The 7,779-nt window shown below is 43.7% G+C and overlaps 1 long non-coding RNA gene across 1 annotated transcript; it reads right to left on the minus strand.

Moving 5' to 3' along the window:
• Positions 1-6,925: 6,925 nt before the first annotated feature.
• LOC112898890 lies at positions 6,926-7,482 on the minus strand. Its single transcript, XR_003229947.1, has 2 exons — positions 7,317-7,482; positions 6,926-7,209 (listed from the first exon to the last, which is right to left on the minus strand). It is a non-coding gene; the product is annotated as an uncharacterized LOC112898890 (long non-coding RNA).
• Between the last annotated feature and the right edge of the window lie 297 nt (positions 7,483-7,779).

A 7,779-nucleotide genomic window follows, 5' to 3' on the forward strand; every position in this document is an offset into this window, starting at 1 on the left:
CTGAACGGCATACTCAGGAGGTACAACGGCCGCCGGATCGAGATAGGTCTGTTTTACCTGGCGCCGAGGATGATCGGCTCCCGGGGTCTCACGGTCCGCACTCATCTGGACAATAACAGTGATTTTCTGGAAGAGCTGTGGAGAAAGAAAAAGGAAGAGCGAAAGATGAGGAGAAACAATCAGGAGATAATAAGCACCGTCGTCCCTACACCTGCGAAGGAATCCGTCATTGTTGGAACACTGAGATTGTGTGGCATCAGACATGTGCTTGGTCTTTTTGCAGTGACAGCATTAGCTTGTTTGATAGTTCTTCTTTGAAAATAATATGTCTAGTCATATAGGAATAGGAGTACCAGTGATTTATTTTGTTTGATTGACCGAATCACGTAACCGGAAGCGGGTATGAATTTGTGCAAGTTACTGTTACTTCTCTTTTTTTATCCAAAGTGTGAAAATAAATATATACTCAATCATCAAGATGATGAGACTCAGATGTGATATATTAGATGGAGTATATATAAACTCCACCATAGACCTCTCATATCTCTATCTCTATATAACAAATCCTAGACCAGGCCCAAGCATCTTATTGGTCACGTCGCATGTTTATTTCCCGTCGTTGGATTTTGATCGAACCATCCAAAAGCGAGCATTGCACATAGTGTTTCTAGAACCTTCCCGAGTGCCGCCTCGCTCGACTGGTTGTTGCTTCCCCGCCTCGCAGTAGCAGCAGCCCCACGTCCGTCGTGCGCTTCGAGAACGAGAGGTGCGCGACCCGCAGCGAAGCCGGAGGCACACGACCAGGGCACGAGGCACCTGGCGCCCGCTCGGTCCGGAGGCCCGAGAGAGCGCGGACGTGGCCAAAGGAAGGGCGCTTACCCTCCTCGTCGCTGACCTCTGCACCCCCCTTCCCTTGTTGCCTGCGACTGGTATCCGCCGGTCGCCGCTCGTGAAGGAGCAGCAGTGTCCACGCTGGCGCCATTTGAATGCACACATGATGAAGCAGGCAAGCAGCGCCAACCCTTCGCAGCTCCCCGCGCCCCTGTTCGCGCTCCCGCTCCGCCGAGCGCGCCAGGAAGCGCCCTGGCAGGTGGAACGGTCATTGGGAGATGCCCGATAGCTGCTCGACAAAATGCCTCCAAGGCAAGCTACTCACTGAACCAACGCTGAATCCAGAGGTCCTCTGCCTAGGAACAAGGTGGCAACAAAGTCCTCGGCCACGTCTTACTTGCATTCGATGAACAAGGTAGTATGTCATTTGATAAATTTAGTTTTTTGTTGTCTAAGATCTGATATGCAGTTGCGTGCAGGCTGTTCATATGTGCATATGCATGTGTGGGCACGCGCGATGGAGAAGCTGGCTATACATAGAGCATGATGGTTGGGTACAGCGTGAATGCGTGATGCCACCATCAGTGGCTAGACCTCACCAGGAAGCTGTGGCTCATCCTCGTCGTTTGTGCTCGTGGATCTATAGGCGCAACAGCTACTGCAGTCTCTTATTTTGCAAGCTCTTGCCCCCATCAAAGACATCTTGCTTGCACAACTTAGGCAAAGCTGAGAGCCTGAGATATGCTTTACATGTATTTGATGAAATGCACAAGCTTGGACCAGCATACTCATAGTCATAGATATGGCTGATGAACGCAACATACAAGCTATGCATAATGGTAAGTACAAACAAATTATTACTTGTTTTCCTAGCCCTTCTCCATCTGACTGCAACCGTTATAGAAAATCATGCCCAAGAAACTTTCTTAAAGCACAATGAGCATAGCTTGAATTCGAATTGTTTTAAGTTGTAGTATCCAAATAGGAATATATGGTACTGTAGTCTTGAACTTCCTCAACTTCCTCTCTGGCCAGTTTATTCAACTAAGCAAAATAGTCAGTGCAATTCACTAAGATTTAGTTTAGTTCAAGTATACTGTATTCACCTTGAGCTCTGTAACTTGAGCACTAACCTTTTGTATCACACCTTGTAGGAGAGAAATAATTCTGATAAATTCTGCTTTTTAGAAAAAAATATTATAATTTGAATTTTCGACTCCTCCTAGTTGGATCTTGCATCAGGGATGGCTCCTTAGACCAAAGTTTTGAAGGCAGCTAAGCCTGTGCTATAGTTGCATAAACAGGACAAGACAAGAGCATAGTCTACATAAATTGCTGCCTGTAGCTGCATTTTAAATGGCATTTGCAGCATCTGCTGGTAGGGACATGCTTGTGATGTTCCTTACGACAAGTACAAAATTTTATATTGAGAACCCAATCAGGAAGAAAGAATAGTATGTAATGTTCAGGGTAATACCTAAAGCTACATGGAAATTCTTCTCCTGGATTCTTATTTTTTTCCATTTCAAAAATCCATTCAGGTGTCATCCAAGTTTGATGATAGCCAAAGTTGGCTGCTACTACACAACTATCTGTCTTAAAGTACATATGTCATTTTGTCCTAATGCTTACAGAGCATAAGGTACTCCTACAATTCTAGAATATTATAACAGCTACACTTCACTTTACTACATACTTGTTGAAATTATTATTACTTATCTTCTAATATGTTTCTGATTTGTAAAAAAATTGTGCCTTTACTACAAACTCCACTGCCTTGTACCCCACAGTACTTAATCGAGTAATTTTCTGTTCAAACCAGTAACGTCTTTTTCCTACAGCATCTCTAAATTTTGGTAATTGCCAAGATGTAGCTGTAAAGTTTGCATAGACATCTCTTTTACCAGAATTGTGATCTTATCTGCTACATAAGTTATATTTATCCCACCTCCATCCTATATTCCTATGTATTAAACAAACACGCTGCGGTGCTGTAAATGTGCGCTATTGTAAGGTAACATTGCTGAGCTACAGAATAAAAGATCTAGCACAACAAAATGAGATTCATTCGCTGGCCTACAATATACGTATGCTGGACTGCCTCGCTCCAAGCAAGGCGCGGCAAGCGCCGCGCCAGTTTTCCTAGTCTACGACGACATGAGTGACTATAATACCACTGTAGAACAAAACTCTCTAGTGCACTCAAGATCCTAATCTATACTTTATAGATCAAAACTCTATTGTAGTCATCAAGGTCCTCCGTCTATATAATTCAATATATGTGCAAAACCTTTCCCTCCAAATAATTAAATAGTTGATCGTTTTCAGAGACTAGTATCGACTAGCTACCATCATCTGTTGTGATGGTACCGATGATAGTACTTCTGGATCTTCATGCTGTTGAGACGTAAATAGCTCAAGGCAATCAAAGTAGAACTAGTGAACAATCTTATCTTAGCATCTTTCATATATCTCTTGAAAGAATTTAGGATCCCCTAACCGTCAATTAGCTCGGTAATTAACTAACTAGGCAACAATGTTTGACTGATCTAGATAGGAATCGAGAGAGAGAGAGAATGACGTACCCCCCGTGGACGAACCGGCTTCGCTGGTGTTGGCCATGGGGTTGAGGAAGTCGTGCCGGAGTCGTGGACGAGGGCGGACGAGGGGCGGTGAGGTCGAGCCGTGCCGGCGGTGATGATGCAGAGGAGCCGGCGTGGGTGCAGAGGCGGCGGCGATGGTGCTTCCCGTCGCTTCAGCGCCCACCCTTTGCGATCGGATCAGTTAGGGTTTTTAGGTGGGTTCGTAGGCAAACGGCGAACTTCGTCGTCCGTGCCCCAGCCCCCACCCTTTCTTTTATTGTGGCGCTGTGCGACGGGGGCCCACCCGCCATTGGGTTGGCGGTGCGCCCCCGATCGGGGCGCGTAACCAATTCCGGATCGGTCGTTCGACTGATCCGGATTGAGATCAAACTAACATTCTCCCCTTTGATCTCAACTTACTCACTCACTTCTTACGTTCGATTTCATTCAGATCAGTGCATCGAGCATGCCTCGTCTCAACAGTTATTACCGCTGGATTAACAGCCACAACACACTTTTCTGTTTGAAATAGAACCGTACTTTTGGGCCCTTACTGTCCAGAAATCATAGGCTTTCCCGTAAACCCATGCCGGCTAAGTGTTCTCTGAACACATTGGGCGGTAAGCCTTTTGTGAGCGGATCCGCTAACATTTTCTTTATGCTCAAATACTCAAGACTGATTGTATGATCCTGGATTTGCTCTTTAACAACATAAAACTTTATGTCGATGTGTTTGGCAGCTCCACTCGACTTGTTGTTGTGAGCGTAAAATACTGCGGGCTCATTGTCGCAGTACATCTTTAGTGGTTTTTCTATGCTGTCAACCACTCTTAATCTGGGTATAAATTTCTTTAGCCATTTAACCTGCCCCGATGCCTCATAACAAGCTATAAATTCTGCATACATCGTAGATGATGCAGTTACTGTCTGTTTGGAGCTTTTCCACGATATAGCTCCACCTGCGAGAGTAAACACATAGCCTGACGTGGATTTTCTATCATCCTTATCTCCCGCAAAGTCTGAGTCTGAATAACCTAGATTCAGATCTCCTGTATGTTAGCATGAGGTCTTTCGTTCCTTGCACGTAACGCAAGACTTTCTTAACCATTTTCCAGTGTTCTGTTCCTGGATTGCTCTGGAATCTGCCAAGTATCCCGGTGACAAAAGCTAAGTCAGGGCGCGTACATACTTGAGCATACTGTAGGCTTCCGACAGCTGAAGCATATGGTACCGCTTTCATCTGATCGATTTCGTACTGATTTCTGGGACACTGAAATTTCCCATAACTATCGCCCTTGACTATAGGAGCAGGTGTTGGCTTACTCGCATGCATACCGTACTTCTTTAGTACCTTTTCTAGGTATGTTTTCTGCGATAATTCTAAAACCCCCTTGTTTCTGTCTCGGTGAATCTCAATTCCTAAAACGAATGAGGTTTCACCTAAATCTTTCATATCAAACTTTGAGGACAAAAATTTCTTTGTCTCTGATAGCAGATCAATATCGCTGCTAGCAAGCAGGATATCATCCACATATAAAATGAGGAAAACAAATTTTCCATTCTTAAATTTCGCATAAATGCAGTTGTCCTCCTCATTTTCTTTGAAACCAAATTTTCTTACGGTTTCATCGAATTTTAAATACCACTGTCTGGAGGCTTGTTTTAACCCATAAATGGATTTCTTTAGACGACATCCCATCTTTTCTTTTTCTTCCACGACAAAACCTTTCGGCTGTGCCATGTAAACGTTCTTATAAAGATCCCCGTTGAGGAACGCCGTCTTTACATCCATCTGATGTAATTCTAAATTATAATGTGCCACTAACGCCATTATAATCCTGAAGGAATCCTTGCATGAAACAGGAGAAAATGTTTCATTATAATCTATCCCTTCTCTTTGCGTGAAACCTTTCGCCACAAGTCGCGCTTTATATCTTTCTATATTCCCTTTGGAGTCACATTTTGTCTTGTAGACCCATTTGCAGCCTACTGTTTTGGCTCCTTTAGAAATTTCTTCTAAATCCCAAATATCGTTGGTACTCATCGATTTCATTTCGTCTTTCATGCCTTCCAACCACTCAGACGAATGAGCGCTTCTCATGGCTTCTTCAAACGAAGTGGGGTCACCCTCCATCTGAATTTCCTCGCTATTATAGATTTGATAATCACTCGAAATAGCGGGCTTTCTTATTCTTTGAGATCTTCTCGGTGCCTCAGCTATCGGCACTTCTTCCACTTGGGGCTGCTGTTGCTCCCCCTGATGCGCGGCTATCGGTTCTGTCGGATCCTGAAGGACAGGTTCCTGGTTCTGACTCGTCGCCGCAGCTGGAGAACTAGCAGCAGGTGCTGGCACCATAGGTGACGCAGCAACTGGTGAAAAGCTAGCAACAGGTGCTGACACCGTAGGTGAAGCAGCAACAAGCAACACGAAAAATGGATCTTGGATCATCGGAGTAGGTACAAAAACCCGCTTCTCCTCAAGATCAATCTTCCGAGCTACCGTGCTCCCCCTCATCATCTGATCCTCCAAAAAGACAGCGTGTCTCGTTTCTACGAACTTTGTATATCCGTTAGGACAGTAGAAACGATAACCTTTTGACTTTTCTGGATAGCCAATAAAATGACAACTTACTGTCTTAGAGTCTAACTTTCCGATATTTGGATTAAAAATTTTCGCCTCAGCTGGACAGCCCCACACATGTAAATAGTTTAGTGTAGGTTTTCTCCCTGTCCATAACTCGTACGGTGTTTTAGGCACCGACTTACTCGGTACGCGATTAATAATGTGAATAGCGGTTTTTAACGCCTCCATCCACAAATTAATCGGTAACGTGGAGTAGCTTAGCATACTTCTCACCATATCCATTAGGGTACGGTTACGTCTTTCAGCGACTCCATTTTGCTGAGGCTCGCCCGGTGTAGAGTACTGGGCTACTATTCCATTTTCCTGTAGAAACCTTGCAAAAGGTCCAGAAACTTGGCCATACGGGGTGTGACGACCGTAGTACTCACCTCCACGATCAGATCTTACTATTTTTATTTTAAGATTTTGCTGATTCTCTACTTCAGCCTTAAAAATCTTAAATTTATCTAACGCTTCTGATCTTTCTTTGATTGGATAAATATATCCATAACGCGAATAGTCATTCGTAAACGTTATGAACGAATCATAAGCGTCTACAGACTTTATGGGGAATGGACCACAGATATCTGTGTGCACTATCTCCAAAACCCCTGAACTGCGTTTGGCTCCTTTCTTTATTTTCTTAACGTACTTTCCTTTAACGCAATCGACGCAATATTCTTCGTTAGAAAAATCTAACGGATGGAGAATATTTTCTTTAATTAATCTCTCAATTCTCCCCCTCGAAATATGGCCCAAACGACAGTGCCATAATTTCGCGGAATTTTCATCGTCGCATCGTTTGCGCTTATGACTTGCGTCGTTAGTCGTACGTTCAATACTCGTAGTATTGCTAACAGAATTTACAGTCTCATGCATAGGCAACATATAAAGTTTGTCTTGTCGGATGGCAAGACCAACACACTGACTTTCAGATAAAATCTCACATTGTTCTTCGCCAAAATGGCACTTATAACCATCATCTGCCAAACATGATACTGAAATTAAATTTCTAGACAAAGAGGGTACATAAAGAACATTATGTAACTGGAGTTTAAAGCCATTCTCTAACTCTAACGTGAGTTGACAAACTGCTTCAACGTCGGCTCTAACTCCATTGGCGACTTTCAGCCATCTATCCCCTCTTTGTAGCATCGTCTTTGTACTTATACCCTGCAAAGAATTAGCAACATGAACAGTTGCACCTGAGTCAATCCACCAAGTAGATTTAGAATAACTTACGTACAGGGTCTCATCGATAAAAGTGATAACATCCTCACCTTTCTTAATTAAATGCCGTAGAAAATCTGGGCAATCTTTCTTGTAGTGTCCCGTCTTGTGACACCACATGCATTGATCCTTTTCAATGTGTGGTTGATCTTTCTTTCCACCCTTGCCTGGGTGAGTCGAAGAAGAAGAAGAAGAGGGACCTCGTTTGAACTGAGGTTTCCCTTGTGGCCTCGTATATTTATCTGAAGAGTTGTTTCTTTTGTTATGCCTAACATAGTTGAGCGTGTCACCATGCGAGGCTTTGAGTCTTTCCTCTTCTTGCACACACATCGCAATGAGCTTCTCTAAGTCCCATATCTCTGGGCTGATGTTGTAGTTAACAACAAATGTCTCAAACTCTTTCGGCAGAGAAGCCAGAACCAAATGGACAACAAAAGCATGAGGAAGCTCCATGTCCATAGGTTTTAGCTTAGATGTCATATTGCTCATTTTCAGTATGTGCTCTCTCACACC

The sequence above is a fragment of the Panicum hallii genome, chromosome 7 (assembly GCF_002211085.1).
Source record: "Panicum hallii strain FIL2 chromosome 7, PHallii_v3.1, whole genome shotgun sequence".
Lineage (NCBI taxonomy): Eukaryota > Viridiplantae > Streptophyta > Magnoliopsida > Poales > Poaceae > Panicum > Panicum hallii.